The sequence below is a fragment of the Rattus norvegicus genome, chromosome 13 (assembly GCF_021556685.1).
Source record: "Rattus norvegicus strain SHRSP/BbbUtx chromosome 13, alternate assembly SHRSP_T2T, whole genome shotgun sequence".
In the NCBI taxonomy this organism is placed as follows: Eukaryota; Metazoa; Chordata; class Mammalia; order Rodentia; family Muridae; genus Rattus; species Rattus norvegicus.
In genome coordinates, this window is record NC_141546.1 from 27,924,321 (window position 1) to 27,947,340 (window position 23,020).

Below are 23,020 nucleotides of genomic sequence, written 5' to 3' on the forward strand. Positions count from 1 at the left end.
TAGCAAACATTTCATGGAGACGTTTTCATGTAAAATACAAGAAATAAATATTCCTTTTAGAAAATACTATGATTGATAACAACACCAATAGTATAGGATATCAATCTAAATATATATATTTAACATAAATATGCTTTATACAATAGAATGTACTTTGCCCAATAATAAGACATTTGGTGAAACATGTATTGTTAAACTTTATCTATCTATATCTATATCTATATATTGCAAAACTATTTCACTCTATTTTAAATTACTTTTCTTTCTATTTTCCCAATACTTGTACCATGTCATGATCATTATTCAACTAAAGAATAAAGTGCACAAAACAATGACTACATGAAATTCATAGGCAAATGGATAGATATAGAAAATATCATCCTGAATGAGGTAACCCAATCACAAAAAAACCAAACATAGTATGCACTCACTAATAAGTGGATGTTAGCCCAAAAGCTAGAATAACCCAGGATACAATCCACAGACCACCTGAAACTCAAGAATAAGGATGACCAAAGAGCAGATGCTTCAGTCCTTCTTAAAAGGGGGAGCAAAAATATTCATAGGAGGGGATATGGACACAAAGTTTGGAGCAGAGACTGAAGGAATGGTAATTCAGAGCATGGGGCACCCACCTTGGGATTCTGTCCACATACACACAGGCACCAAACCTAGACAATATTGATGAGGTCAAGAAGTGCATGCTGACAGGTGCCTGATATTGCTGTCTTGTTAGAGGGTGAGCCAGAACATGACAAATACAGAGGCAAATGCTAGCAGCAAACCATTTATCTGAGAACAGGGTCCCTGTTGGAGGAATTAGAGAAAGGATTGAAAGAGCTGAAGGGGTTTACAACCCAATAAGAACCATACCAGTCAACCAGAAATCCCAGGGACTAACTGGGACTAAACACTACCAAAAGAGTACACATGAACCGACCCATGTCTTCAGCTGCATATGTAGCAGAGGATGACCTTGTTGTGTAATGATGGGAGGAAAAAAGTCCATGGTCCTGCCAAGGCTTGACCTTCCCCATGCCCTCAGTGTAGGTGAAAATCATGGTGGTGAGGCAGGAAGGGGCGGTTGTTTGGAAAGGGGAATACCATTATAGAAGAAGGGGGAAGGGGATGTGATAAAGGGCTTATGAATGGGAAACCTGGAAAGGGACTAACATTTGAAATGTAAATAAATATATCTAATAAAAATAAAAAAAAATAAATTACACATGAAAAGCTTGTCTTATGTAAATAAAATATAATTTTTATTTCCTATTTAGAATTGGCAACATGAGGCGGAGACTGCTCATCTCCATTAGAGAAACATAACTTCATCCCAGCACTCCCATCACATATCTCACAACTCAGCTATTTCTTCTATTTCAGTATATTTTACATATTCTTTTCATTTATGTGGACTCATTCCATAATGTGAAAATTCTTGCATATGGAAAAGTACATTTACTAATAATTAAAAATGAAATACTTTTTAAATGAATGGCAAATTTTACCTGCAATGGCAAGTTAAGTGCTGTCGCTTTTGTCTCCTACCTGCAGAAAAGAGCGATGACACAGCATTCTTCTCAAAGCAGTTTATTCAGGAACCTTACAGCATGAAAGCAGGATATTTTTTTTCTTTTTTTCTTTTTTTTTCTCCCAGCCCCTGAGCACACTCCCTTATATCCTCCCTCAACTCTGCCTTGTCAGTCCAGTCTGCGTAATCTCACTTCATAGGTCCAAGTCACATGGCCTGATCTTGCATCATGGTGCGCCTGTGCAGCTCTCACAATGGACATGGCTAGTTTCGGGTGTGTGAGGAAGTCAGGTGCTAATCATGAGACTTAGCTGTAGTCCCGGGCGCCATCTTGGGACTGCTGCCTCACCTGCTTCCCACATCTCCCCCTTCTTCATGGTTTTGGCAGAGAGAATGCCTGTGTTAGGTTGCCCCCTATAGCAATGCCCCTTACCCATCATCGGGAGACAAACAGCTTAGGTTTGATCCGTGTCTTAGGTTGGTGACACGCCCAGGGAGTCTTACCTGTCATTGACTACTTCTCTAGCATGCCAAGCCTCACTTGAGGAGACTGTCCTGTCTCCACTGCTGCAAAAGCTTGTATCATTAAGGCTTGAGTTCTGTGCTGATGAAACTGTATACGGCACATGCACCAAAAGGCCAGGACGCTAATAAGAATCAGGCATAGGGCAAGTCCAGCAAGTCCAGCCCATTCTTTCAGCGGTGAAGCAGTGGTGGTGATCCAATCGGCCAGTCTTCCAGCTAAGGGCACTTCCACTCGGGTGGAGATGATATGGAGGATGGATTGTCTCAATTCCTGAACTAGTCCATCAAAATGTTGGGACCAGTTTCCTGTAAGATACTGAGATATATTACAGGATAACTGAGCAGCACGACACTGACATTCACAAATGGTATGGCGGTGACACACAGTCCTGAATATTTCCACTCAAAACCCAAATGCATTAACTCCATCATAATATCCACTTCTTCCTGTAGCAAATCGACCCTTTGATACAGCAGCAAAATTCCTTCTTTCAAGTATTAATATTACCTTGAACATCCAAAGCTTCTGGAACACCTGCGGATAAATTATTTACAGCTGCCCCAGTCTGTACTGCATAAGGGATATGGCTGCAGCAATGGCTGCGGCAGCAGAAACTGCTGTAGCAGTAACAATGGCTGCAGTAACGCCAAAATCCCTTTTTGGCCTCAACAAAGTCATAGCAGATGGAGATTGAACAGGCCAGGGTACAAAGTGAGGCATCCTAGTCACAACAGCCAAAGAATATGCAGATGCATTCCAACACATGCTATAATAAAAATTACCATTATAACAATTTAAAATCTTATCATCATAACTACCTTTATAAATACTAAACACAAAAGGAGGCCACATACACACAGGTGTAGCCTTAAATGTAACATTTAGCTCTCTAGCACATTGAGATACAGAGGTCTCAAACCCTATAGACCCATTCCAATGAAATCTTGCATTACCCCAACCCCCTCCCATCAGCATACTCAGAGCGGAAAGATCTGTGCAACTGCCATTCACCCCACACAAAAACCACACATCAAAAGTATTACTAGCTACTGACTGAGCTGGATTTCGATAAGTCCAATTAAATCCTAAAAATGAGCTATTATGGCCTGTCCTAATATAAGGAGAAAAGGTAAAATAATTCTTTACAGCCCAAGCCGCCTTTCTTGCCTCACACCCAGTCCAAGGTGGAAGGTAATCATGGGTACCATTGCAAAAGGGAGCCCATCTAGGTTGAGAAGGTATGCTAGCATTGCCTTTGGAAATCATGGCAGGCCACACTCCTTGAATCCATGTGGCATTAGCTCTGGTAGTAATATTAATTGGCATATCAAACCGTGCTGCTGACTGATTATACAATTGAATGCAATCACTTGTAGTGAGCCATATTTGATTTGGGCCTGGATAGCTCAAAGTGGCTACGTGACTCTTGGCCACACATACTCCACGAGAGCCTCTTCCATGTATTTACGGCACAGGAATAAAAGACCAGGTAGTAAACACCTGGTGTATCCACTGCATGACCCCTGCTGAGCCCGGCTGATGCATGTGGAACTGACACACCAGGACCACACCTGGGTGATGGTCATTTCTCCCTAATTAATTCAGGTCTTTTGTAGTCGTTCTTTTGTTACCGAAGTCATGAGCCAGGGTTTCCCACTGTGCTTCCCAGATATTTTCTACCTGGGGAACTTGGGTATATAAGTGGTGAATAAAGCTACAGGAGTCTCTCTCTCCTCCTCTCCTGGCTAGACACGAATAACCTGTGTGTGTGTGCTTCTTTCATCCCGTAGGCTTTCACCCGATTCTCGGTACCAGGTCGGTTCTGGTGCCGACAATCACTATTCTGAGAAATATTAGAGATCATCTGAAAGCATAGCAATCCTTCTAACTAAAGTCGCATCAAATCATTTATAGGCATTACATATCCATGCCAGGGTAGGAAGGGTAGCTTTAGCGAAGCATTAGAGGAAAAAATTCGGAAAAACACTTGCGCCGAATGAGTCAGCAACAGGGACTTGGGAAACACGGATAAAAGCCCCCAGCATAGGTCTTCAGCCATCACTTCGGGAAGCTTCGGCAACATTAGGAACATCCATAGTACCCTCCTTCCGTTCATCTTGGACCGCTCTGGCCAGCCTCTCTGGAACCCACAGCAACTTCCAATGATCCTGAGGAAACACACAAACAGACCCTCTTGCCCAAGACAACACTGGATCAGGGCCCTGCCAAGTACAAATTAGGACGTCCTTCCACATGACCATGCCTTAAGAAGCATCAGGGTTGCCCTGATGCTCGACCGAGACCTGCTCATGTTTGTCTTCATTCAAAAAATTCAAGGTAAAAAGGGCAATGGCTAATCTTTACCTAGGGGTGGAGCCAGCAGAGGCAATTCCCCCTTTTGTTTAAGTATTCCTTTAGGGTGTGATGGGCTCATTCAATAATGCCCTGCCACTGAGGGTTGTAGGGAAATCCATGAGTCAATCAAACACCCATCATTTTACAAAAGGACACAAAAGAAGCAGAAGTATAGTCCGGCCCATTATCAGTTTTCAATTCTTTAGGTTGCCCCCAGGCACCCCAAGCTTCAAAGCAATGTGCAATCACGTGACATGCCTTCTCTCCTATATGTAGAGAGCAAAAACAACTCCAGAAGCTGTATCGATGGAAACATGAAGATATTTTCATTTTCCAAATTCTGGAAAGTGGGTAACATCCATTTGCCATAGGTGTAGAGGGCACCACCCACATGGATTGACCCCAACCCCTATCTGAGGCAATAACGGGGCACATTTTTGGCACATTTTTACAATATCTCTCGCCTCTGCATGAGACATTTTAAATCGGGAGGACAAGGTCTTGGAGTTAACATGAAAATGTGAATGAAAATCTTGGGCCAATGTAACAGGTGAAGCAATGAAGAAGGTCATGCATGCCCTAGAGGCTTTATCTACAATATCATTCCCCTCAACCAGGGGTCCAGGCTATCCGGTATGAGCACGAATTTCTTTTACAAAAAAGGGTGAGGAACTCTTTAAAATTAAATCACGTAAGGTAACAACTAAATTTCCAGTGATAGATTTTAAATTAACTTTGCCCACCACTTCCAAACAAAGTAACATATTAACAACATATTGGCTATGAGAAAGCAAATTAAAAAGACCTGGAAATAATTCAAACACCTTAATCACAATTTGTAACTCAATAACTTGGGGTGATGTAGGGGGAAATTTTATGGTAACAGGTGAGGACCCTGCCACCAAATATGCTCCCTGTCCTGTCTTGGAGCCATCTGTAAAGATAAGCAGAGCATCTGATAAAGGATTTTTGAAGTAATATGAGGAAAAAAATCACATGATGAGCTATAAGCAGTTGTAGGATTGGATCTTTGGGAAAGCGATTATCAAAGTTGCCCTGAAAACTGCACCTCATATAGCCCAATCATCTATTGAGGCTGACAAAACTTCCAGCTACTTTACATTATAGGGAACTATCAAATCCTTTGGCGGGATGCCAAAGTACTGTATACATTGCTGAATGCCAAGCGAGGCTAACTGAGCCAATGAGGTGGGATAATCAACAAGTGTTTTGCCTGGGGATATCTTTGGATGTATCCAGAGCAAGGGAGCTCCCTGCCATAAGACCCCCATTGGCTGTGCTTCTCTTGGCAAGATACACAGCACAATAGGCTTTGACTCATCTCGGCATTTCAAGGAAGCAACTTGAATACCCTGCCCTACTAAATCCAAAGCCTCTCTGGCAGCGTCAGTAAGATATCTGGGAGAATTCAAGTCAGTATCACCTGGCAAAAGGTCATATAGTGGCTGCAATTGTTTATTGGTTAAAGACAAATAAGGTCGAACCCACTCAATGTCTCCCAAAAATTTCTGAAAATCATTTAAGGTACATAACTTATCAGTACGAATGTGGATCTTTTGTGGTGTCATTGAATCTGCAGTCATTTTTGTCCCTAAATAGTTTACTACTAAGTCCTTTTGTACCTTTTCTGGGGCCACAGCTACGTTCCTTTCCTGTAGCTGTGTTACCACGAAGCTATATTCTTCATCAAGCAACTCCTCTCTGGGAGCTGCAAGAAGGATGTCATCCATGTAATGATAACATTTCACCTTAGGAAATCTCTGTCTAACCCCTTTTAAGGCCCTGTCAACATATAATTGACACATAGTAGGACTATTTGCCATAGCCTGTGACAGAACCGTCCATTCAAATCTTTTATCAGGCTCATCATGATTTTGAGAAGGGATAGTGAAGGCAAACCTAACCATATCATCCTGATGTAAAGGAATCGAGAAAAAACAATCTTTAATATCTTAAACTATTAAAGGCCAATTTCTGGGTAAGGCAGAAGGCAATGGAAGACCTCTCTGTACTGGTCCCAATAGAACCATTGGTCTATTTATTTCTCTCAAATCATGTAAAAGTCTCCATTTTCCTGATTTTTTTTCTTTATAACAAGTATAGGGGTATTCCAGGGAGACTAAGAGGGTTGTAAATGGCCCAAGTACAGCTGTTCCTTCACCAGTTCCAGGGTAGCTTTCAATTTTTCTGAGGGTAGTGGCCACTGAGGAACCCACACCAAATTCTCAGTTTTCCATACAATCGGTAGTGCTTCCACAGTGGCGCCTAGGAAAAACCCAGTCCACCACGATCAGTCTTTTTGTGGGCTGTCACCGGGGAGGCCCTTCCCTGTAATGAGTGGCTTAGCCCTCTACCAGGGACATAGCCCATCTTTCTCATGATACTCTGGGCCATGGAGCTATAGCTTCCTTCATTAGCTAAAATAAAGCCCATCTCCCTCTTTAAACCCCAGCTCCACAAAGACACTGGGACAGCCCATACATATGGCTGAAACTGGACAGAATATCCCTCCTTATCCTTCCAATGCAGGGAACGAGAGTTCATTTCCGGCATTTGAGCATATCCTAATCCTCATAAAGTTTGCTCTGACTGTTGTCTTGGCCATCCAGTGGGCCAATCCTTGATGCTGATGATGCTATGGTCACCACCTGTATCGAGGAGACCAGATATGGACTTTCCTTCAATAGAGAGCTGTAATAGCGGCCGGGTCTCAAGGTCCAAGGAGCAAAAAATGTTAGAGACCCCAGTGGAGCCAAAACCCTTGCTTCCCTGTTCAAAATCTTTAGCAGAAAACATAGAGTGATAGCTAGGTAAAAGGAGCAATTGAGCTATCCTATCCCCAGGAAAGATTGCAACAATGCCTTGAGGGGATGACACCATTATCTTAACTTGTCCGGTAAAATCTGGATCAATCACTCCCAGATGAACTATTAGTCCTTGCATAGTAACAGAACTCCTTCCTAAAATCAAACCTACGGTGTCAGCAGGTAAGGGGCCTTTATTTTTTTTTTCTTTATTTTTTTTTCTTTTCTTTTTTTTTTTTTTCGGAGCTGGGGACCAAACCCAGGGCCTTTCGCTTGCTAGGCAAGCGCTCTACCACTGAGCTAAATCCCCAACCCCCGGGGCCTTTAAAATCTGTATCCACCACCTGAGTTCCCATTAGAGGGGTCAATACGAGTCTGGTGGTGGAACTGAGGTCGAGTCCTATGCTTCCTTTTGTTGCTCTCTGAGGCAGCCCCACTGCAGCGGAGGATTCAGATTGGGCCATCCCTCTGATACCACCCCATATGTTTGCAGGCCCTGGGGTTGGGGGCCCCTCCTCAAGTTTTTTGGCTGGGCACCAGGGTTAAGTGGCTGCCCGTGAATGTCCTTTACTGAATGGCACTCATTGGCCCAGTGATTACCCTTTCTGCATTTTGGGCACAGTCCAGGCATCCTAGGCAGCTGAGGTCACTGCTTTTCGAACCCACTCAGCTGTGGGCATTGGCACTTCATGTGACCAGGCTGCCCACATTTAAAGCAGTTATTCTTTTGGCTGTTCCTTCCTTGGGACATCTGCATGATAGCAGCAGCCAGTCCTGCATTAGTCAAAGGCCCCCCTAAGTCCCTGCAGAGCTTCATCCACACCTCCAATCCTTTATACTTATAAGGAGTAATAGCTTGCCTACACTCTTTAGTACATTGCTCAAAGATAAGCTGTTTCAACAGGGGCATGGCAGATTCAGGATCTCCAAAGACACAGCCTCCAGCTTCCATTATCCTTGCCACAAAATCTGCAAAAGTCTCTGTGAACCCTTGGAGGACCTTAGTCAAATTCCCACTCACCTCTCCTCTATTTCGAAGGGATTTCCATGCCCTGGTCCCTAGGGTATTGATTTGTTCATACACTTGAAGGGGATACTTGATGTGTGCTACTATAAATCTCCCTTGTCCTAACAACATATCTTGATCCCAAGCAGGCTGCCCATTACAAGCGTTGAGCACTGCCTGCTCAGTGGCAAACTCAATATAATATGCCTTCCAGTCCAAGTACTGGCCTGATGTCAGCCAGGCTCGAGCCAGATTTTGTCAATCGCTAGGAGTCATGCAAAACCGGTGTAAGGATTCTAGTTGTGCCACTACATAAACGGCGCTAACCCCGTATACTCCCTCAGCCAGCCTTTGGATGATCTTCAAGTCTAGCAGCTCATGTGTGCAATTGCCCTGCCCATCCTGAAATACAGGGAAGCATTGGGCTCGCAGTGCTCTCCAGGTTTCTGGGTGTAAACTACGTCCCTCTGCCCTGCTTGAGCATACAGAGGCAGATGAGGGGGCCCCAGAGCCAATGGTTCTCCCTTTAGTTTCACTTTCTCTAAGCTGTCGGCAATGCTTTCCAGATTGTCTTCCAACATTTCCCCCTCGATAGAATTTCCTTCGGTCTCTGATTTTTGAGAACGTTCCTCCCTAACCTGATTTAGTGTGTCATTTCCCTTTTGGAGCTCCGCGCCACACCTTTCCTCATCTTCTATTCAAATTTTCACTAATTTCCACACTGGCAGCACTCCTTTTGCTAAAACCCCGTGCTCCTCAGCAAACCTCAAATCTTTCCCTAATTTCTCCCAACTGGGCATTGTAAGATGTCCTGTCACTGGAAACCACGGAGCAACCTGGTCCACTACTTTTAAAAAATTCTCTACTGTTTCTTTCTTTAGCCCGATTCCTTTCGCTTTTAACAAATCTTTGAGGACTTGGTGAACTGTCTGAGCTGATGTTGAGTTCCCCATTGTGCTTCATGTGACTTGTCCCAAAACTGAGAACCTTATAGTCTCAATCCGAGAGCTATTCTCGTCCCACTTACCTAGGAACATACCAGCTAGCTACCCTGACTGAGATGAGTTCTGAATGAAGGAGGAGGGTCCCCGTACAGGCCACCACTCATCGCTTCTGTCTCGGACCCGCAGAAAAGAGAGATGACACAGCGTTCTTCTCAAAGTAGTTTATTCAGGAACCTTACAGCTTGTAAAGAGGAATCTTTTTTTTTCTTCTTCTCTTTTTTTTTCTCCCAGCCCCCGAGCACCCTCCCTTATATCCTCCCTCAACTCTGCCTTGTCAGTCCAGTCTTCTTAATCTCAGTTCATACGTCCACGTCACATGACCTGATCTTGCATCATGGTGCACCTGCACAGCTTTCACAATGGACGCGTGGCTAGTTTCGGGTATGTGAGGAAATCAGGTGCTAGTCATGAGATTTAGCTGCAGTCCCCGGCGCCATCTTCGGACTGCCCCCACACCCGCTCCCCACAAAGGGCTTTATAAGTCTTTAGTACCTTTCATAGTCTTGGTTGCTGGGGTAAATGACAGATTTTCCTATTATAATAGCTTATGGAAGAGAAATTGTCTGTAGGAATTCTGATATGAGGAGTTAGATCTTTAAGGTACGTTCAATACATTGAAAAGAACTATCACCCTATGTAGTAATCTTTTTTTTTTATCTTTATTAACTTGAGTACTTCTTATTTACATTTTGATTGTTATTCCCTTTCCTTGTTTCCGGGCCAATATTCCCCTAGCCCCTCCACCTCCCCTTCTATATTGATATTCCCCTCCCCATCCTCCCCCCATTACCGCCCTCCACCCAACAATCACATTCACTGGGGGTTCAGCCTTGTCAGGACCAAGGGCTTTCCCTTCCACTGTTTCTCTTACTAGGCTATTCATTACTACCTATGAGGTTGGAGCCCATGGTCAGTCCATGTATATGTTTGGGTAGTGGCTTAGTCCCTGGAAGGTCCGGTTGGTTGGCATTATTGTTCATATGGGGTCTCGAGCCCCTTCGAGCTCTTCCAGTCCTTTCTCTGATTCCTTCAACAGGGGTCCCGTTCTTAGTTCAGTGGATTGCTGCTGGCATTCACCTATGTATTTGCTGTATTCTGGCTGTGTCTCTCAGGAGAGATCTACATCTGGCTCCTGTTGGCCTGTACTTCTTTGCTTCATTCATCTTATCTAATTTGGTGGCTGTATAAGTATGGGCCACATGTGGGACTGGCTCTGAATGGGTGTTCCTTCTGCCTCTGTTTTAAACTTTGCCTCCCTATTCCCTGCAAAGGGTAATCTTGTTCCCGTTTTAAAGAAGGAGTGAAGCATTTGCATTTTGGTCATCTCTCTTGAGTTTCATGTGTTCTGTGCATCTAGGGAAATTCAAACATTTGGGCTAATAGCCACTTATCAATGAGTGCATACCATGTGTGTTTTTCTGTGATTGGGTTACCTCACTCAAGATGATATTTGTTATATGTTGGGGAATCTTTTGGGTATATGCCCAAGAGAAGTATAGTTGGGTCCTCAGGTAGTTCAATTTTTTTACATATTCATTTTATTCTTCTCTCCCATATTACATCCTCACAAAAGTTTTCCCGGTCTTCTCCCTTCTCAATCCCACCCTAAGCAATCCTTTAATTTTTTTTTTTTTTGAGAAAAGGGCTGTGGCCTTCAGATATCTAACAAATATACATATCACGTGTCTGTAATAATAGGGTCCTCCTCATATATTAAGGCTGGAAGAGACCAACAAGTAGGAAGAAAAGGGTCCCCGAAGCAGCCAAAGAGACACAGACAAGAATCTCTCAGCAATTCTAAGCTACACAGTGGTTACAGATGTTCAGTGCGTCCAGGTCAGACCTTTACATGCTCTCTGGTTGGTGGCTGAGTCTCTGTGAGCTGGTATGGACCCACATTACTTGTTTCTGTATTTTTTTTTTCTGGTGTTTTTTGACCCTGCTGCCTGCTATAATCCTTTATGACCTTCTTTCATAGGACTGCTCAAGCACTGCCTAATGTTTGGCTGAGTGTCTCTGCCTCTATTTCTATCAGATGCTGGATCAAGGTTTTTCTGATGGAATTGGTCTAGCCACCAATCTATGGCTATAATTAAGAATTATTTAATTGCCCAGTTTGTTTCTATCCTATATCTCTATGCAATACAGCCACAGGGTCTTGGCTTTCCTGGTAATGTCAGAAGTAGCCTCTCTCTTACATGAGTCTCAAGCTGGACCAATTATTCTTTGACCACCAATTTCTATGCCACATTTACTTTAAAACAACTTATAGGCAAGATAAATTTTAGGACAAAGATTTTGTGGCTAAATTATTGTTCCCACCCATCCACTGAGAATTTTGCATGGTTGTAGTAGACAACTGATTTAAGTTGCATATCCCTTATTACTGGAGTCTTAGATAAGATCACTCTCATAGATACCTGGGAGATTGTACTGTAGTATGCTTCTAGCTCATCAATGATATGCCCACAAATCACACTTGTCTCTACCAGTATTCTTTACTTCCATCCTTCCTACACCTGATGCTTACTGTTTCCATACATATTCTATCCCAGTTCACTCATAATTTTTATTTTCCTTTCTATGAATCACCCACCTCCTGCCTTAAACCCTTATTGTTACTTAGCTTCTCTTAGTCTGTGTCTGTGGTCATGGTTATTCTTTTTTTTTTCTTTTTTTTCAGAGCTGGGGACGGAACCCAGGGCCTTGTGCTTGCTAGGCAAGCGCTCTACCACTGAGCTAAATCCCCAACCCCCATGGTTTTTCTTTATTTTACACCTAATATCCACTTGTAAGTGAGTTGGTGCCATGCTAGTCTCTCTGGGTCTGGGTTACATCACTCAGAATACTTTCTTCTAGTTTTATCCATTTGCCTACAAATTTCATGGTGCTTTTGCTTATAACAGCTGAGTAATACTCAATTGTGTAAATGGACCACATTTTGTTACACATGTTTTCAGTTGAGGCAAATTTATGTTGTTTTCAAATTTTGGCTATATTGAATAAAGCTCCTTTGAATATTGTAGAGTAAGTGTCCTTATAGTAGAATGATTTTATACTTTCTGAGATACTGCAATTTACATTCCAAAGTGGTTATTCAAGTTTGCACATCCACCAGCAATGGAGCAGTATTACTCTTCATCCTTTTTTTTTTTTTTTTCATCTTTATTAACTTGAGTATTTCTTATTTACATTTCGATTGTTTTTCCCCTTCCCAGTTTCTGAGCCAACATCCCCCTAACCCCTCCCCCTCCACTTCTCTATGGGTGTTCCCCTCCCGATCCTCCCCCTATTACCACCCTCCCCCCAACAATCCTTAACAAAGTGAGTTCTCATTGTGTTTTTAATTCCAGCAATTTTTACAGGTGTCAGATGTAATCTCAGACTTGTTTTGCTGTTTCAACTGGATGTCTGTATGAGGAAAAATGCAAAGAAATTCATATATGTTGTACTTCACAAAACACCAAGTACAATTGGATCAAATATCTCAACATAAACATTGAACGTGATAAAAGAAACTGGGGGGCTGGAGAGATGGCTCAGCAGTTAAAAGCACTGCCTGCTCTTCTAGAAGTCCTGAGGCAAGTCCCAGAAACCACATGGTAACTCACAATCATCTGTAATGAGATCTGATGTCCTCTTCTGATGTGTCTGAGACAGGTACAGTGTACTCATATACAATAAATAAATAAATCTTTATAAAAAGACATAAAACTTATATTAAAAAAGACAGAGAGAAACTAAGGGATAGCCTTATATGCCTTGGCACAGGAGATATCTTCCTGAACAAACATCTATTATTGTCACTAAAATTGATATTTAATAAATGGAACCTCATGAAATTGTAAACTTCTGTAAGACAAAAAACACTGCCAATAGGAATAAATTGCAGCCTATATAATGGGAAAATTTTTTCACAAAGTCTACATAGGATATATATATATATATATATATATATATATATATATATATATATATATAAATGATCTGTTCAAGAAATGAGACATGAACAAACGAAATAATCCAAATTAAAAATGAGGTACAGATCTAAACAAAAAAATATCAATAAAGGAATTTCAAATGCCCATGTATATTAATTTGATTTTCTTTTTTTAGGTTATTTTATTTGTTTATATTTCAAATGTTGTCCCCCTCCAGGTTTCCCCTCTGCAAAAACCCTATCTCATCCCCCTGTCCTTCTTCTGTGAGGCTCCTCCCTTTATCACCTACTTATTCCTACCTCATCACCCTAGCATACCCCTATGCTAAGGCGTCAAGCCTCCATAGAACAAAGGGCCTCCCCTACCATTGATGCCAGATAAGGCAGTCCTCTATTACATCTGTGACTAGAGTCAGGGGGTCCCTCCATGTGTATTATTTGGTTGGTGGTTTAGTCTCTTGGGGCTCTGGGGAGTCCAGTTTAGTTGATGTTGTTCTTCCTATGGGAATGCAATCCTCTTCAGCTCCTTCAGTCCTTCCTCTAACTCTTTTTCTCAGAATCCCCAGGCTAATTTCCATGGTTGACTCTGAGCACCTGTATCTGTATTGGCCAGGCTCTGGCAGAGACTCTCTGCTGATCACTATACCAGGCTTCTGCCAGCAAGCCCTACTTGGCATCAGTCACAGTGTCTGGGTTTAGTGTCTGCACATGGTATGGATCCCTAGGTGAGGCAGTCTCTTCAGGGCCTTTCCTTCAGTCTCTGCTTCACTCAGTCCCTGTATTTTCTTTAGACAGAAACCATTCTGGATTAAATTTTTTGAGATGGATGTATGACCCATCCTTCAACAGTGGCTAAGTTATTATTAAATAACAAAAAACAAAACCAAACAAACACACAAAGAAACCAAATCCAGTTAAAGGTCTAAAAACCTGTACTATCTTGTTTTCTCTTTCTAGAAATGTCATGTTGTGGTAATCATTAAAAAAGAGGAATAAACACCTTTTCTGACATTTCTTGAAACCAGAAGTTAAAAAGTTGCTTTTCTTAACAACTAATTTGACAACAATGCATAACTGTTCATTTGGAAGCTGTAAGTTTATTCCTAGTACACATTTAATCTCATTCTATAGATGGGCTTTTAATTATAGCAATACCAAGAATAGCTCTCATAGAACCTGTGATTCAGTCTCAATTAAGGAGAAAGCTAGATCAACTAAGTCTGTGACACTCATTGACATTCAGTTACTTTCAATCATAATATACATGGAATCTTACTGAAAGAGAGGGTTCAAAGAATGTAAGGGTCAGAGGTTGAAGAGAACTGGTATAAGCCAGTATTTTCAGACATGAGAGAAATGTTACTAATATAAAGTGACTTTAATTGTTTGCAAGAGATATGTGTAAGATTAAGACCTTCAAATTTATATAATTAATGGGAGAGGGATACAGCAACTTCTACACTACGCTAAAAAGTTATTGCGTATACATGACTTCTGGAGAATAGAGAATCAGTGTTCTTTGAAGCTGACACGTGATAGTCTGCTTATTTTCAATAAATGGCCAAATAATTGTGAATGTACTGGTAGCCCTAAAATAAAGTCAGTGAGTTTAAAATAGTCTCTAAAATTCGAGGTGAAAATGTCAATAGTTGGAAGGGATTAGAGAAGACAAATGCATTTTTCCAAACCCATTATATTTAAACCTGTAAATATCAAACAATAAATTAAAAAAATAAAATTCTTTAAAAGTCAGATATTGTGTCAGTGGCCAATTGATGATTGGTCTAAGATGAGGCCCTCAAAAGGAGAGGAAACTCATGCTCAAGAATGCATAGAAGGCCAGAATCTGGAAGCTGGATGGCTCAGAGACATAAAATAGAACCTGATATGACTGGCAAAATTTAAATAAAAAAAAAACCTGGATTGATTTCTAACGATATTCTTCTAGCCTCCTAGATCTTTAAATTTGTGCCTATCATAAATGTCAAAAGGTTTCATCTAGCAGCTGAGGTGAAGCTTTGGGAATTCCACAGAAGACAACAAGTAAAATTTTGAGGAGCCAGAGGGGTTGAAGATATCAGGTGAATACTACTCCCAGAATCAACTAAGTAGGGTTCATAAGAACTCACAGAGACTAAAAGGTAATTGTGAATACAGCATGATTCTACACCTGATCCTCTCATACGTACTGTGGTCTTTAGCTTTGTGTTTTTATTGGACATTTATCAATGTTAATGGGGTTGCTTCTGACGATTTTTCTTGCTCATGGGACATTTACTTCTTATTGGGCTACTTTGTCCAATCCTGCATTGATATGGTGGTACATGTCTAGTGTCTTGCACCTTGTCATGCAGAGTTTGGTTGATATTCTTGAAAGGTTTGATGTTTTCTAAAGAGAATTGGAGAAGCAGTGGGTATGTGGGAAAATGCAGAGGGGACATTGGGTGGAGGAAAGATGTATAGAATGACAGAAGAATAAATAGAAATAGATAGATAGATGAAAATAGAAAAAAAGGCTAAGTGGATACAGCAAACTCTTGACGAGGACCTGGATACAGATGCAGTACCCAAATTATGTGCATCATGTCCTCCTATAACTCCATTTCTCAGGATTACAATACAGTTTTCTGGCTTCTGTGAATGCATGGTATAAAAAATACATGCAGAGGTATACATATGCATATAATATAATTAAAATGTCCAAAAACTAAAAATATAGTTTTCAAGAGAGACGCTACTCAACACAAGCTTAAAATATAGAAGTTCGTTACTGATTAAAGAGAAGAAAAACTTATCTAGATCATTGATTAAATTTTATTGGTATATTTATCATTTTTGCTTCATTCAGCTTTATTCACTTGACACATGTTTTAACAATTAAACCTATTTTTAATAATTCATTTGCATTGCTCTAGAACATTTAATTTTTGAATGATAGCCTATTTCTTTATTGTACATCAATAAACTTTTAGGTTTTATTTTATTGTGGCTGCTCCTTTCCTATAGAGGTGAAATGTACATCTTGGTAATAATACATCTTTGAACACTTCCATCACTATCCAGAGCAAAACAGTATTTTACATGTACACTCACACACACAAACACATACACACAAATGCAGAAAACAAGAGGAACCAGGAATGATGATAGCAAGCCAGAGGTATGACAACAACAACAAAAAAAAAGACATTCTCTTGTGTAATACAGGACAAAATGGTGATGGATAAGCAAAGATTAATTGTTTTGAGTAATTATTTTGTACATATCTTCTGCACAAGGGTGTACACAATTATGAGAGTATTAGGGTAGCATAAACAAATATATCCTGGAATAAGTTTTAATCGTTGGCTAATGGTATAGCTGCTTGCCATATCTCATATAGTGCTGATTCAATTGCATCCATTCATATATTCTAATTTTAAAGCTCTTTCTTCATTTAACACCTTGTAGTATTAATTTCCAAACTATCATATATCTAATATGTAACTTTTTCTATCAAGAATTTTCTTGTTAGATGAGGTAATTTGTCTTACTTCTCTTTGTCCTTGTAGATTGTTTATGAGAAAGAATCAGAACTGAAGAATCAGTATGTTCTACTCTTCGAAGCTCACTGATGAAGCAGTACCATGAATATGGTTTATTTTGAAGTGCTTGTATTGTAAATGTTTAAAGGGATTTCTCATATATTTACAGTATAATGTTTGTTCAGTCTAAAGTAAATGACATTATCACTGTTACATATGAACCAATAAAATATAGAATGGCCAGGAGCTTTGACCCACTCTGGATTATAATTAAGAAAATAAATGTAAATGTAAAATAACACTTCTTTCCTGGTTGCTGCCGCTGCAGAGAGCCCGTGGGCAGCACCCCATGAGCGAACTTGAGCCTCGGGACCACAGGTAAGACCAACTTGTATGCTGCAAGAAAGCTGCCTGGTGAAATCGGGACACAGAGGCAGAATTCCTCTAGGACCGGGCACGTCCTGTGTTTACCAGAAGTCCCACACCCGCGGATCCCGGCCCGCAGCAGCTCTCTGCTCCCAGACCCCGTGGGAAAGAGACCTCACCCACTGGTCAGGTGGGCACTCCTAAGGCTGCAGAGCAGAAGAGACCACCAACACTGCCCACCCCTGCCACATCCCTGGCCCAAGAGGAAACAGTTTAAGGCCTCTGGGCTCCCGTGGAGGAGGGCCCAGGAGCGGCAGGACCCCTGCCTGAGACACCGCCAGAACCTGAAGGAAACAGACCTGATAAACAGTTCTCTGCACCCAAATCCCGTGGGAGGGAGAGCTAAACCCTCAGAGAGGCAGACAAGCCTGGGAAACCAGAAGAGACTGCACTCTGCATACACATCTCAGACGCCAGAGGAAAACACCAAAGGCCATCAGGAACCCTGGTGCACTGAAGCTCCCGGAAGGGGCGGCGCATATCTTCCTGGTTGCTGCCGCTGCAGAGAGCCCATGGGCAGCACCCCACGAGCGAACTTGAGCCTCGGGACCAGAGGTAAGACCAACTTTTCTGCTGCAAGAAAGCTGCCTGGTGAACTCAAGACACAGGCCCACAGGAACAGCTGAAGACCTATAGAGAGGAAAAACTACACGCCCGAAAACAAAACACTCTGTCCCCAGAACTGACTGAAAGAGAGGAAAAGAGGTCTAAAGCACTCCTGACACACAGGCTTATAGGACAGTCTAGCCACTGTCAGAAATAGCAGAACAAAGTAACACTAGAGATAATCTGATGGCGAGAGGCAAGCACAGGAACCCAAGCAACAGAAACCAAGACTACATGGCATCATAGGAGCCCAATTCTCCCACCAAAACAAACATGGAATATCCAAACACACCAGAAAAGCAAGATCTAGTTTCCAAATCATATTTGATCATGATGCTGGAAGACTTCAAGAAAGACATGAAGAACTCCCTTAGGGAAACACAGGAAAACATTAATAAACAAGTAGAAGCCTACAGAGAGGAATCGCAAAAATCCCTGAAAGAATCGCAAAAATCCCTGAAAGAATTCCAGGAAAACACAATCAAACAGTTGAAGGAATTAAAAATGGAAATAGAAGCAATCAAGAAAGAACACATGGAAACAACCCTGGATATAGAAAACCAAAAGAAGAGACAATGAGCTGTAGATACAAGCCTCACCAACAGAATACAAGAGATGGAAGAGAGAATCTCAGGAGCAGAAGATTCCATAGAAACCATTGACTCAACTGTCAAAGATAATGTAAAGCAGAAAAAGCTACTGGTCCAAAACATACAGGAAATCCAGGATTCAATGAGAAGATCAAACCTAAGGATAATAGGTATAGAAGAGAGTGAAGACTCCCAGCTCAAAGAACCAGTAACTATCTTCAACAAAATCATAGAAGAAAACTTCCCTAATCTAAAAAAAGAGATACCCATAGGCATACAAGAAGCCTACAGAACCCCAAATGGATTGGACCAGAAAAGAAACACCTCACGTCACATAATAGTCAAAACACCAAACGCACAAAATAAACAAAGAATATTAAAAGCAGGAAGGGAAAAAGGTCAAATAACATATAAAGGCAGACCTATCAGAATCACACCAGACTTCTCGCCAGAAACTATGAAGGCCAGAAGATCCTGGACCTATGTCATACAGACCCTAAGAGAACACAAATGCCAGCCCAGGTTACTGTATCCTGCAAAACTCTCAATTAACATAGATGGAGAAAACAAGATACTCCATGACAAAACCAAATATACACAATCTCTTTCTACAAATCCAGCACTACAAAGGATAATAAATGGTAAAGGCCAACATAAGGAGGCAAGCTATACCCTAGAAGAAGCAAGAAACTAATCGTCTTGGCAACAAAACAAAGAGAATGAAAGCACATAAACATAACCTCACATCCAAATATGAATATAACGGGAAGCAATAATCACTATTCCTTAATATCTCTCAACATCAATGGCCTCAACTCCCCAATAAAAAGACATAGATTAACAAACTGGTTATGCAACGAGGACCCTGCATTCTGCTGCCTACAGGAAACACACCTCAGAGACAAAGACAGACACCACCTCAGAGTGAAAGGCTGGAAAACAATTTTCCAAGCAAATGTTCAGAAGAAGCAAGCTGGAGTAGCCATTCTAATATCAAATAAAATCAATTTTCAACTAAAAGTCATCAAAAAAGTTAAGGAAGGACACTTCATATTCATCAAAGGAAAAATCCACCAAGATGAACTCTCAATCCTAAATATCTATGCCCCAAATACAAGGGCACCTACATTTGTAAAAGAAACCTTACTAAAGCTCAAAACACACATTGCACCTCACACAATAATAGTGGGAGATTTCAACACCCCACTCTCATCAATGGACAGATAATGGAAACAGAAATTAAACAGAGATGTAGACAGACTAAGAGAAGTCATGAGCCAAATGGACTTAACGGATATTTATAGAACATTCTATCCTAAAGCGAAAGGATATATCTTCTTCTCAGCTCCTCATGGTACTTTCTCCAAAATTGACCATATAATTGGTCAAAAAACGGGCCTCAATAGGTACAGAAAGATAGAAATAATCCCATGCGTGCTATCGGACCACCACGGCCTAAAACTGGTCTTCAATAACAATCAAGGAAGAATGCCCACATATACTTGGAAATTGAACAATGCTCTACTCAATGATAACCTGGTCAAGGAAGAAATAAAGAAAGAAATTAAAAACGTTTTAGAATTTAATGAAAATGAAGGTACAACATACCCAAACTTCTGGGACACAATGAAAGCTGTGCTAAGAGGAAAACTCATAGCGCTGAGTGCCTGCAGAAAGAAACAGGAAAGAGCATATGTCAGCAGCTTGACAGCACACCTAAAAGCTCTAGAACAAAAAGAAGCAAATACACCCAGGAGGAGTAGAAGGCAGGAAATAATCAAACTCAGAGCAGAAATCAACCAAGTAGAAACAAAAAGGACCATAGAAAGAATCAACAGAACCAAAAGTTGGTTCATTGAGAAAATCAACAAGATAGATAAACCCTTAGCCAGACTAACGAGAGGACACAGAGAGTGTGTCCAAATTAACAAAATCAGAAATGAAAAGGGAGACAAAACAACAGATTCAGAGGAAATTCAAAAAATCATCACATCTTACTATAAAAACCTATATTCAACAAAACTTGAAAATCTTCAGGAAATGGACAATTTCCTAGACAGATACCAGGTACCGAAGTTAAATCAGGAACAGATAAACCAGTTAAACAACCCCATAACTCCTAAGGAAATAGAAGCAGTCATTAAAGGTCTCCCAACCAAAAAGAGCCCAGGTCCAGACGGGTTTAGTGCAGAATTCTATCAAACCTTCATAGAAGACCTCATACCAATATTATCCAAACTATTCCACAAAATTGAAACAGATGGATCACTACCGAATACCTTCTACGAAGCCACAATTACTCTTATACCTAAACCACACAAAGACACAACAAAGAAAGAGAACTTCAGACCAATTTCCCTTATGAATATCGACGCAAAAATACTCAACAAAATTCTGGCAAACCGAATCCAAGAGCAAATCAAAACAATCATCCACCATGACCAAGTAGGCTTCATCCCAGGCATGCAGGGATGGTTTAATATACGGAAAACCATCAACGTGATCCATTATATAACCAAACTGAAAGAACAAAACCACATGATCATTTCATAAGACGCTGAGAAAGCATTTGACAAAATTCAACACCCCTTCATGATAAAAGTCCTGGAAAGAATAGGAATTCAAGGCCCATACCTGAACATATTAAAGCCATATACAGCAAACCAGTGCTAACATTAAACTAAATGGAGAGAAACTTGAAGCAATCCCACTAAAATCAGGGACTAGACAAGGCTGCCCACTCTCTCCCTACCTATTCAATATAGTTCTTGAAGTTCTAGCCAGAGCAGTCAGACAACAAAAGGAGGTCAAGTGGATACAGATCGGAAAAGAAGAGGTCAAAATATCACTGTTTGCAGATGATATGATAGTATATTTAAGTGATCCCAAAAGTTCCACCAGAGAACTACTAAAGCTGATAAACAACTTCAGCAAAGTGGCTGGGTATAAAATTAACTCAAATAAATCAGTTGCCTTCCTCTATACAAAAGAGAAACAAGCCGAGAAAGAAATTAGGGAAACGACACCCTTCATAATAGACCCAAATAATATAAAGTATCTCGGTGTGACTTTAACAAAGCAAGTAAAAGATCTGTAAAATAAGAACTTCAAGACACTGAAGAAGGAAATTGAAGAAGACCTCAGAAGATGGAAAGATCCCCCATGCTCATGGATTGGCAGGATCAATATAGTAAAAATGGCCATTTTACCAAAAGCGATCTACAGATTCAATGCAATCCCCATCAAAATACCAATCCAATTCTTCAAAGAGTTAGACAGAACAATTTGCAAATTCATCTGGAATAAAAAAAAACCAGGATAGCTAAAGGTATCCTCAACAATAAAAGGACTTCAGGGGGAATCACTATCCCTGAACTCAAGCAGTATTACAGAGCAATAGTGATAAAAACTGCAATGTATTGGTACAGAGACAGACAGATAGACCAATGGAATAGAATTGAAGACCCAGAAATGAACCCACACACCTATGGTCACTTGATTTTTGACAAAGGAGCCAAAACCATCCAATGGAAAAAAGATAGCATTTTCAGCAAATGGTGCTGGTTCAACTGGAGGTCAACATGTAGAAGAATGCAGATCGATCCATGCTTATCACCCTGTACAAAGCTTAAGTCCAAGTGGATCAAGGACATCCACATCAAAGCAGACACACTGAAACTAATAGAAGAAAAACTAGGGAAGCATCTTGAACACATGGGCACTGGAAAAAATTTCCTGAACAAAACACCAATGGCTTACGCTCTAAGATCAAGAATCGACAAATGGGATCTCATAAAACTGCAAAGCTTCTGTAAGGCAAAGGACACTGTGGTTAGGACAAAACGGCAACCAACAGATTGGGAAAAGATCTTTACCAATCCTACAACAGATAGAGGCCTTATATCCAAAATATACAAAGAACTCAAGAAGTTAGACCGCAGGGAAACAAATAACCCTATTAAAAAATGGGGTTCAGATATAAACAAAGAATTCACAGCTGAGGAATGCCGAATGGCTGAGAAACACCTAAAGAAATGTTCAACATCTTTATTCATAAGGGAAATGCAAATCAAAACAACCCTGAGATTTCACCTCACACCAGTGAGAATGGCTAAGTTCAAAAACTCAGGGGACAACAGATGCTGGTGAGGATGTGGAGAAAGAGGAACACTCCTCCCTTGTTGGTGGGATTGCTGACTGGTACAACCATTCTGGAAATCAGTCTGGAGGATCCTCAGAAAATTGGACATTGAACTGCCTGAAGATCCAGCTATACCTCTCTTGGGCATATACCCAAAAGATGCCCCAATGTATAAAAAAGACACGTGCTCCACTATGTTCATTGCAGCCTTATTTATAATAGCCAGAAGCTGGAAAGAACCCAAATCCCCTTCAACAGAGGAATGGATACAGAAAATGTGGTACATCTACACAATGGAATATTACTTAGCTATCAAAAACAACGACTTTATGAAATTCGTAGGCAAATGGTTGGAACTGGAAAACATCATCCTGAGTGAGCTAACCCTATCACAGAAAGACATACATGGTATGCAGTCATTGATAAGTGGCTATTAGCCCAAATGCTTGTTTACCCTAGATGCCTAGAACAAATGAAACTCAAGACGGATGATCAAAATGTGAATGCTTCACTCCTTCTCTCTAAGGGGAACAAGAATACCCTTGG

The 23,020-nt window shown here is 40.9% G+C and overlaps 1 pseudogene; it reads left to right on the plus strand.

Annotated features, from left to right (window-relative positions):
• Positions 1-3,254: 3,254 nt before the first annotated feature.
• Positions 3,255-23,020, plus strand: part of Upf3b-ps1 (UPF3B, regulator of nonsense mediated mRNA decay, pseudogene 1) — a 30,977-nt pseudogene continuing 11,211 nt past the window's right edge.